The sequence below is a fragment of the Bos indicus x Bos taurus genome, chromosome 23 (genome assembly GCF_003369695.1).
Source record: "Bos indicus x Bos taurus breed Angus x Brahman F1 hybrid chromosome 23, Bos_hybrid_MaternalHap_v2.0, whole genome shotgun sequence".
Lineage (NCBI taxonomy): Eukaryota > Metazoa > Chordata > Mammalia > Artiodactyla > Bovidae > Bos > Bos indicus x Bos taurus.
This window is the reverse complement of record NC_040098.1, coordinates 31,104,253-31,113,725: the sequence shown is the minus strand read 5'-3', so window position 1 is coordinate 31,113,725 and position 9,473 is coordinate 31,104,253. Positions and strand designations below refer to the sequence as shown.

The 9,473-nt window shown below is 45.1% G+C and overlaps 4 non-coding genes across 4 annotated transcripts; 2 read left to right on the top strand and 2 right to left on the bottom strand.

Moving 5' to 3' along the window:
* Nucleotides 1-2,555: 2,555 nt before the first annotated feature.
* Nucleotides 2,556-2,666, top strand: TRNAL-CAA. Its single transcript has 2 exons — nt 2,556-2,593; nt 2,621-2,666. It is a non-coding gene; the product is annotated as a tRNA-Leu (tRNA).
* Nucleotides 2,667-3,085: 419 nt separating this feature from the next.
* On the bottom strand, nt 3,086-3,157 carry TRNAQ-CUG. The gene has a single exon. It is a non-coding gene; the product is annotated as a tRNA-Gln (tRNA).
* Nucleotides 3,158-7,678: 4,521 nt separating this feature from the next.
* On the bottom strand, nt 7,679-7,760 carry TRNAL-AAG. Its single transcript has one exon. It is a non-coding gene; the product is annotated as a tRNA-Leu (tRNA).
* An 808-nt stretch (nt 7,761-8,568) lies between these two features.
* On the top strand, nt 8,569-8,641 carry TRNAM-CAU. Its single transcript has one exon. It is a non-coding gene; the product is annotated as a tRNA-Met (tRNA).
* Nucleotides 8,642-9,473: the final 832 nt, after the last annotated feature.

Genomic DNA, 9,473 nt, shown 5'->3' with positions numbered 1-9,473 from the left:
AACAAAGCTAATGGAGGTGATGGAATTCCAGTTGAGCTATTCCAAATCCTGAAAGATGATGCTGTGAAAGTGCTGCACTCAATATGCCAGCAAATTTGGAAAACTCAGCAGTGGCCACAGGACTGGAAAAGGTCCATTTTCATTCCAATCCCAAAGAAAGGCAGTGCCAAAGAATGCTCAAACTACCGCACAATTGCACTCATCTCACACTCTAGTAAAGTAATGCTCAAAATTCTCCAAACCAGGCTTCAGCAATATGTGAACCGTGAACTTCCTGACGTTCAAGCTGGTTTTAGAAAAGGCAGAGAAACCAGAGATCAAATTGCCAACATCCGCTGGATCATGGAAAAAGCAAGGGAGTTCCAGAAAAACATCTATTTCTGCTTTATTGACTATGCCAAAGCCTTTGACTGTGTGGATCACAATAAACTGTGGAAAATTCTGAAAGAGATGGGAATACCAGACCATCTGATCTGCCTCTTGAGAAATCTGTATGCAGGTCAGGAAGCAACAGTTAGAACTGGACATGGAACAACAGACTGGTTCCAAATAGGAAAAGGAGTACGTCAAGGCTGTATATTGTCATCCTGTTTACTTAACTTATATGCAGAGTACATCATGAGAAACGGTGGACTGGAAGAAGCACAAGCTGGAATCAAGATTGCCGGGAGAAATATCAATAACCTCAGATATGCGATGACACCACCCTTATGGCAGAAAGTGAAGAGGAACTCAAAAGCCTCTTGATGAAAGTGAAAGAGGAGGGTGAAAAAGTTGACTTAAAGCTCAACATTCATTGAGGCAGAGATGCACTTAAATTGGAAGGAAGACATTATTGCTCAACTTGAGATGTTCTAAAGAGAGCAGATGATGTGCATTCAATACCCCAGAGGTGAAAGTTATTGGGGAAAACTGCTCATCACCTTTCATTCTTTGCTCCTGTTGGCAGGAGAGACACATCCGACAGGTGAGGTCGGGAGACAGAGCTGAGCAGGGCCAGGCTCAGTTGCTTTAGGGAGACATGGCCTTCAGACCAGATGTTCTGTTCGGCTAAAGGAAAGGAGCTCCCTGTTGTGTGGGCTGAGCCAGGGTCAACTGGAGGAAGCATTCTGAACTTAGCAGGAGTATCTCTAAGCCTCTTAAGCCCACATTTAAATCCATGTTTCCCCACCAACTTAATCAGTAATAAAGCCAACTTTCTCTTTACTCTCAAAAAAAAAAAAAAAAAAAGCTCAACATTCAGAAAACGAAGATCATGGCATCCTGTCCCACCACTTCATGGGAAATAGTTGGGGAAACAGTGGAAACAGTGTCATACTTTATTTTTCTGGGCTCCAAAATCACTACAGATGGTGACTGCAGCCGTGAAATTAAAAGACGCTTACTCCTTGGAAGGAAAGTTATGACCAACCTAGACAGCATATTCAAAAGCAGAGACATTACTTTGCCAACAAAGGTCCGTCTAGTCAAGGCTGTGGTTTTTCCAGTGGTCATGTATGGATGTGAGAGTTGGACTGTGAAGAAGGCTGAGCGCTGAAGAATTGATGCTTTTGAACTGTGGTGTTGGAGAAGACTCTTGAGAGTCCCTTGGACTGCAAGGAGATCCAACCAGTCCATTCTGAAGGAGATCAGCCCTGGGATTTCTTTGGAAGGAATGATGCTGAAGCTGAAACTCCAGTCCTTTGGGCACCTCATGTGAAGAGTTGACTCATTGGAAAAGACTCTGATGCTGGGAGGGATTGGGGGCAGGAGGAGAAGGGGACGACAGAGGATGAGATGGCTGGATGGCATCACTGACTCGATGGACGTGAGTCTGAGTGAACTCCGGGAGTTGGTGATGGACAGGGAGGTCTGGCGTGCTGTGATTCATGGGGTCGCAAAGAGTCGGACACGACTCAGCCACTGATCTGATCTGATCTGACTGCTGCTACCATGAAGATGGAGCCGAGAAAGAGCTTTATGAACCAAAGTTTTTAGGTTTGATGGATTCCACTTTATCAACTTTCTTTTTGGTTGCTACTTCCTGTTTTTGGTTACTGCTTTCTGAAACTCACATCCACATCCAGTCTTCATGCTCAAGGTCTGTAAAACCCACTCACCTGTCCCCTTTCTGGTCTATACTAACTCACCAGTTTTCTCCCCAGGTCTACACGGGCTCCGTCACTACTTCGTCGTTGAATTCCCGCCAGTTCGGTTGGTTTGCCAGGAACCTTCTCGCGAATAGAGCTCGCACTCTGCGTCCTTTCTGGGAACGAGTAAAGGGAGTTCGCTCCTGTCCAGTCGGGGATCGGTCCCAGGTCATTAGGATCTTTGAGTTTAAACATCCTGGGGTTACAGGGAAGCACAGAGGGAAGGAGAGGGAACAAACGTCAAACCATACCCGGGATCCAGAGGTTCAAAGTTGCTGACTCTACTGAGAAAGAAGGTTTAGTTAATTAGCAAGGATTCCCATTTTTCCGGAGAAACCTTAAACTACCAAAGAATTCAATAGCTCGTGAGGAATGCAGGTCCAGCGAATCTGAAGGTTTTATTTGTTTATAGAGGATAGCCAACCTGTCAGGATGGCCGAGTGGTCTAAGGCGCCAGACTCAAGCTCAAACAAGCTTCCTCTGATAGAGGTTTCTGGTCCCCGAATGGGGGCGTGGGTTCGAATCCCACTTCTGACAGACTTTTTTTTTCTCTCCTGATCACACTTTCTCAGCCATTGCATTCGTTCTTCTTTCTACTTTCCCCGCCTTTCAGCCCTAACGACTGACCCCTAATGAGGTCCGACCCCTTTCTTTTCCGTTGCTACTTATCATGGATCCCGTTTTTCTCTGTGCTCCGATTTGTCATGAAAGGCGCTTTTCACCGAACGCTTATTAACCTAGGGGCGTCCTGGCAGCAAAAGGAGCCTGATGGAAACGGAAAGACATGTACACAGACTCGGTGATTACAGACTGTCCTGAGCTCGCGGGCTATTGGGATCGTAGTCTCATGCCCTTTCTCACTGGCCGAACCTATCAAAAATTAAAAGTACAGAAACTGAAAGTAGCTTGGTTCACTCTGTTAAGGGATTGGAATGTGAAAAGGAAAGAAGCAGGGAAGGTTCCACCGAGATTTGAACTCGGATCGCTGGATTCAGAGTCCAGAGTGCTAACCATTACACCATGGAACCGCTCTTGTTGCTGACTTGATACACTGTCCATCTGATATCTCTTTGTGCCCCCCCCCCCCCTTTTTTTTCCTTTTCCCATTGAGGTATAGTTGATTTATAATGTTCGTTTCAGGTACACAGCATAGTGATCCACAATTTTTATAGGCTGCATTTCATTTAAAATTATTCTATCCCTGTGCTTTTTATTATTTATTTTTACCAACAGAGATGTATAAAAAACAATTTAAAATGAAACTTGCCACTTTAACCTAAAGCTCTGCTCTTCTTCCTAATTGATTTTTTCTTCTTTTATAATTTATGGGGGCTTTTTTTTTTTTTTTTTAAGAGGGATGGAAAATCTGGCACTTTTAAGGCGAAGGGCGATAGAGAGGCCAAACACAAGGGTGGGAGGTTGTGGGAGGTTGTTGGGAGGGGAAACCTTCCCTGGTTGTTTTCCCTGAGACTTCTTCCCATATTTCTTTCCCTTGATGTCTAGGTAAGGGCAGGATCCTGATCTGAGAAAACGGTTACCTCTGGCGGTTTTGATTTTGTCTTTATTTCCGACACATGCAAAAGCAAAGTGGATTTCCATCTTGCCCTTCAAAAGGGAAAAAAGAAAAATTAACATATATGTATTTTTTCTACAGCTTCGCTTTTCATTCTAGCATACCTGCAGATGCCTCCAGAGCAACCTCAGAGTTTCTTGGTGCTTCCTGCTTAGGTGTAATTATGGGTTTGCCATTTTAAAATCTGTCCTTTCGCTCTGAGATGCCTTAAGTACAGGACAGGTTCTCACCTTTGACACCTGATGGTTCTGGTACATAGTATTAATAGAAACTTAATCTATGGCTTGTTGCATGCTGCTGCTGCTGCTGCTAAATCGCTTCAGTCGTGTCCGACTCTGTGTGACCCCATAGACGGCAGCCCACCAGGCTCCTCTGTCCCTGGGATTCTCCAGGCAAGAATACTGGAGTGGGTTGCTGTTTCCTTCTCCAATGCATGCATGCATGCTAAGTCGCTTCAGTCGTGTCCGACTCTATGTGAACCTATGGACAGCAGCCCACCAGGCTCCTCCGTCCACAGGATTCTCTAAGGCAAGAATACTGGGTTGCCATTTCTTTCTCCGCTTGCTGCATGAACACATAGATTAAAGGATGAATCAATGAATGCTTGCATGAATTAAAGAAGGACTGAATAAATAGCCCAGAGTCGGACTTTTTTGGAGAGGTGTCTTTTTCCTTCTCTCCATAGGCTAAATCTGACAAGTCTAAAGGACATAATTGTGGCTTTTTGCCAAGTAGAGGGTTCCTTTCCAGGTTCTAGCTCCCAGGTACGACATTCCAGTAGCCATGAAATGAAATGAAATGAAATGAAATGAAGTCGCTCAGTCGTGTCCGACTCTTTTCGATCCCATGGACTGTAGCCATAGGGCCCCACAAACGTGTCCTGGAATGTGGATGGCCAAGAGAGGACGTCATAGTGCTGGGCATGGTCATTTATTTCTCTAAATTTTCATTTTATTGACATAGCATGATTATTTATCTAGTAATTGTTAAGAACAACATATAATAAAGAGATCATACATGTAGCATCACTGGAAAAAATACTCAGTATAAATTACTACTTTAGTCAGTCTAAATATTAATTACTGACCCTACATTCTTCATGGACCTCTGGTAGTCTCCTAAGAATGAATTGCTTATGAATTCCTGAATCATTTTTCTGCCATTCATCCTTTTGCTGGATTTACAACCGAGCAAGTTGCCTGTCACAAAACACGTGCTCAGTAAATGTGGATTGAAGTGAATATATCTTTGGGGAGGTAGAGAGGGCAACAATGAAATTCAAAGACTTTGCCCAGGTCACTATACAGTTCTCCTAAATTCTTCACTCCATGCGCATCAACTCTCTATTCTATTGTATCTGTTGGTTTTAAAATTAAACCAGAACCTCAAAAGCCTACTCTTCAGCAATATCCTTTAAATTGTCCTCTGAGGCTAGACAAGGCAAAAAGGGGCATAAATCAATGTTTTTTCAACCTTAGCACATTTTTTTATCTCAGGGAAGGATAGTGGTTATGGAGCTGGAAGATAGGGCATCTGGCCATGCTGCTGCTGCTAAGTCACTTTAGTCATGTCCGACTCTGTGCGACCCCATAGACGGCAGCACTCCAGGCTCCCCCGTCTCTGGGATTCTCCAGGCAAGAACACTGGAGTGGGTTGCCATTTCCTTCTCCAATGCATGAAAGTGGAAAGTGAAAGTGAAGTCGCTCAGTTGTGTCCAACTCTTCGCGCCCCCATAGACTGCAGCCTACCAGGCTCCTCCATCCATGGGATTTTCCAGGCAAAAGTACTGGAGTGGGGTGCCACCACCTTCTCCGATCTGGCCATGGGTTGGTTTATTTATTCATGAGTTTGGAGTTCAGAAGATTGCTCTTTTCCCTTGGAATCATCCATGGTTGGTTCACAAGGTGAATGTGAACCTCATATCGCAAGGTGAATGTCAACAAAAACCACTGAGGGGAATGTCTAGGGGAAGAAATGACTGGGTCCAACAATCCAGAAGCAATCTGTTCCCTCATAATCTGAGCAAGAACGGTTTACACTTACCTAGTAGCAGAGCTGAATCCAAAAAGAGCAAGTCAGTGTGGCTAAATCAGTGGTCAAGAACCAAGTTCAGCTGGAGTGTCCTGTAGAAATTGGGCTTTAGAACCCATGACCCTACCTCAAACTGAAGATCTCAAGGTCTTCCTGGTGCCTCAGCTCTATATACCTTACTTCACAAATGAGGAAGATATTCTTTCATGTATTTATTTATTCATTACTACTTACCAGAAATATGTTTAGTTTTCATGATGTGGAGAAGTGAGAGAAATATGGTTCTATACCTGACAAAGCTTATGATGCATAGAGAAAAGCAGACAATTACACAAAATTTTCCAATTCCAAAAGTTATGGTAAATACTAAAATAAGTGATGGCTAGAGTGATAACAGAGCATGACCAATGCAAAACAACAGGAATACGCCATTAGTGTCAGGTAGCAATGAGGAAAACCTGCCAGAGGAAGGGATGGCTGAGCTGAGGCCTGCTACAAGCTCCCCAGCTTGTTCCATTTCTTCTTTGCTGTATTTATCAGATTGGGCTTAAAAAATTTTTTAAGTTACAAGACTTGTGAATTCACCTATTGGACTTATAAAATAAATATCCACTCAATCTAACAACTCAAACAAGTGTCTAAAGTACAATTTATAATCTCCCTGTCCTCTAACACTGTTACCACTGGAAACAATTTGAAGTATGTCCTTCTATACATTGTCTTGAGGTAATGTTCTTTGTTTTAGTAACTATATATTACAATGTCATTCATAGTTTCCTTGTTGGATTCTTTACCAGTGGAAATTGTGCCCTCTTGTGGCCATTATCAGAGAAGGCAATGGCACCCTACTCCAGTACTCTAGCCTGGAAAATCCCATGGATGGAGGAGCCTGGTAGGCTGCAGTCCATGGGGTCTCGAAGAGTCGGACACGACTGAGCGACTTCACTTTCACTTTCCACTTTGATGCATTGGAGAAGGAAATGGCAACCCACTCCAGTGTTCTTGCCTGGAGAATCCCAGGGACGGGGAAGCCTGGTGGGCTGCCGTCTATGGGGTCGCACAGAGTCGGACACGACTGAAGCGACGTAGCAGCAGCAGCAGCAGTGGCCATTATGCCTCTATTGCTTGTCTTCTCTCCTAGGCACCAGGGCAGGGACTTCCTTCCTTGTTCCCATCCAGGTGCTCAGTGCCTAATTGTGATTCTGGAGAGAGATCAAGGGAGGCTTCCAGGAGACAGCAACTACAGAGCTGAAGGGCAAGAAACTTTGAGGGCAGGGGGAATTGCTTGGAGCAGAGACCGAGGGCGCCCAACAGAAGACGCAGAGACACCTGCTGAGTGGGGAAAGCGCCTCGATTTAGTGTGAGGTGAAGGGCAGCGGAGTGTAAGAAGAACCCCCACATCTCAGATCAGCATAAATAGGATTTAAAATGTGAAATGAGAAGGCTGCAGTGATGCTGAGAACTGCGGCCGGGCAGGATCTGTCTCCAGTTGCAAATGGATTCAGGGAGACTGACCGCCGTTCATCAGTCCACCATATATGGAATAATGCATCCATAATAAGTACTACTGCATTTACGGGGCCTAAGTAAGTACTTAGGAGGTGGTACGCAGTAGGATCTGATTTTTTTTCTTTTTTACATGAAAGAATGAATTAAAGAAAGTCTGTTATGTGTTCTATACTGCTGGGTGATGAAAATACGAGGGAGTAAATACCATGCACAGTAGATGCTCAGTAACTTTTTGTTCATTGGAATAATCAGTTGAAGGTTTATCATGAGGTGGACACTGTTTCGGGGGCAGTGCCTATAGCTGTCATCTCTCTCTGGTCTCTAGGAAAACAGATGTTGTAGGAGGAGAGGAACCTACCTGAAGTTGGAGCCTGTGAGAATTGTTGTGTGAGTTGGACTTGGAACACCTAGACAAGCTTGAGGTGCAAAATGACCCTGGCAGCGGTGGGATTCGAACCCACGCCCCCGAAGAGACTGGAGCCTTAATCCAGCGCCTTAGACCGCTCGGCCACGCTACCTCCTACGAACCCTGCTTTTACGTGCATATCATCTGACCCAAATTGCTACCCATTTCAGGTCCTTTTCCTCTCTCTCGCCCCGCCACACCCCCGCCACTCTGCACTGTCCCCGGGGCCCTTCCTCCAGCGTTCCCCTCCCCACTCCCACCACAGCCCGAGAACCCCCTGACCCCTGACACTTTACTTTCTCATGGCTCCCAGGTTCATCTTGAATGGTGACGCCGCAGGTGGCGCGGGAAGAGGCACCTGCCCCATCTGTCACCAATATAGGAAAAAAGAGTCACGCAGACTGAGAGTTCCAGTGAATGCTGTGGGCTCCAGATCCACGTGGACTCCGGAGTAAGCCCCCGGACTACAGGAGTGAGCAAGTCCGGGAGTTTGGTTTGAGCCTGGAGAAAGGTTGACAAAAAAAAACGAGGAAAGAATCTCGAGGGTCCCATCTTTCCCGCCCTCCATCATCTCAAGAGACCAAACTCCTCCACGGAACCTCATGAGGGAGGCAGAGACTGCAGTCCTTGCTATTGAAGTCCTGTTTGCTTTTCAGAAGGTAGCGCATCTCCACAGGTCCTGGTTATAGCAAACAGAACTTCTGCAAAGTCCAGATTCAGTTGCCCTCACCGCCCCTAAGTCTTCGCAGGACAGTTTTCAGGGGAAACGAGCTGGGCTGCGTGGCTCTGCCTTCCAAATTTTGGATATTTTAGACGCGAATTAAACCATAGTTCCATCTTCTTTTGAGGCATTGTGATTCCGAGAATCTTTTTCTTGCAATAAAGTTGGTAGACCCTTTGTTGAAAGGGGCGGTACAGTTGCCTCCTTAGCGCAGTAGGCAGCGCGTCAGTCTCATAATCTGAAGGTCCTGAGTTCGAACCTCAGAGGGGGCAGCCTACAGTTTTACTTTTCTGTTTTGTTTTCTTCTCCTTCCGTAGGTCTTAAAAAAATAAACACAAAACCGAAGAAATTCGCTTTGATGAAACCGAACGGGTAATTGTTCTTTTACAGAACCGTGTAAGATTCAGACACAAAATAGTAATTTTCAGTAGGATTACTCCAAAATTCTTGTTCCAGTTGTAGACCTTGACTGATAACATAGGGGCTGAAGGATACCACACTGTATACAACAGAAGATGCTCCTGATCTCATGGAATTTATTTCCTATGTTTGAGTGGGACATGACAGACAAGACAAATCTGGATTTTTAACAGCAACCTCAGGAGATCCGATCTGAATGCAATCAGCTGAACAAGTTTTTGGAATCCTTCAGCACATATGCAGTTATCTCATGTTGACAATTGTGGAGAAGGTCACTTCCTTCCAGTATTCTGATCACTCAGAGCTTGCCTGCTGCTGCTGGTGGCAGAACCCTCAGGTATCCACAAGGCAGATCAAAAGCAGAGCAAACACTCTATGCTTTCCAGAGAATTCGCAAAAGATTCAAAGTGCCCTTTCCTATTCTCTTTTATTTCTGCCTCTCCCAGTAAAGTGCTTATTAGGGCAATGAGTTACAGAGAGAAATGATTTTGACACTTCTTCCTCTCTAGGTCCCAAGGAAGAGTCTGCGCCCAAGTGTTCCCAGTACTGCCATTCCCCAGCACTGCCACACAGTCAGTCAGTAGGCCAAGTCTATCATCTCTTGTCCCATGCTGCCACATTCTTTATGTGAAACCAGTATGCTCTATTTGAAATTATCTCTGACCATGTTGTTCCTCCCTGCTT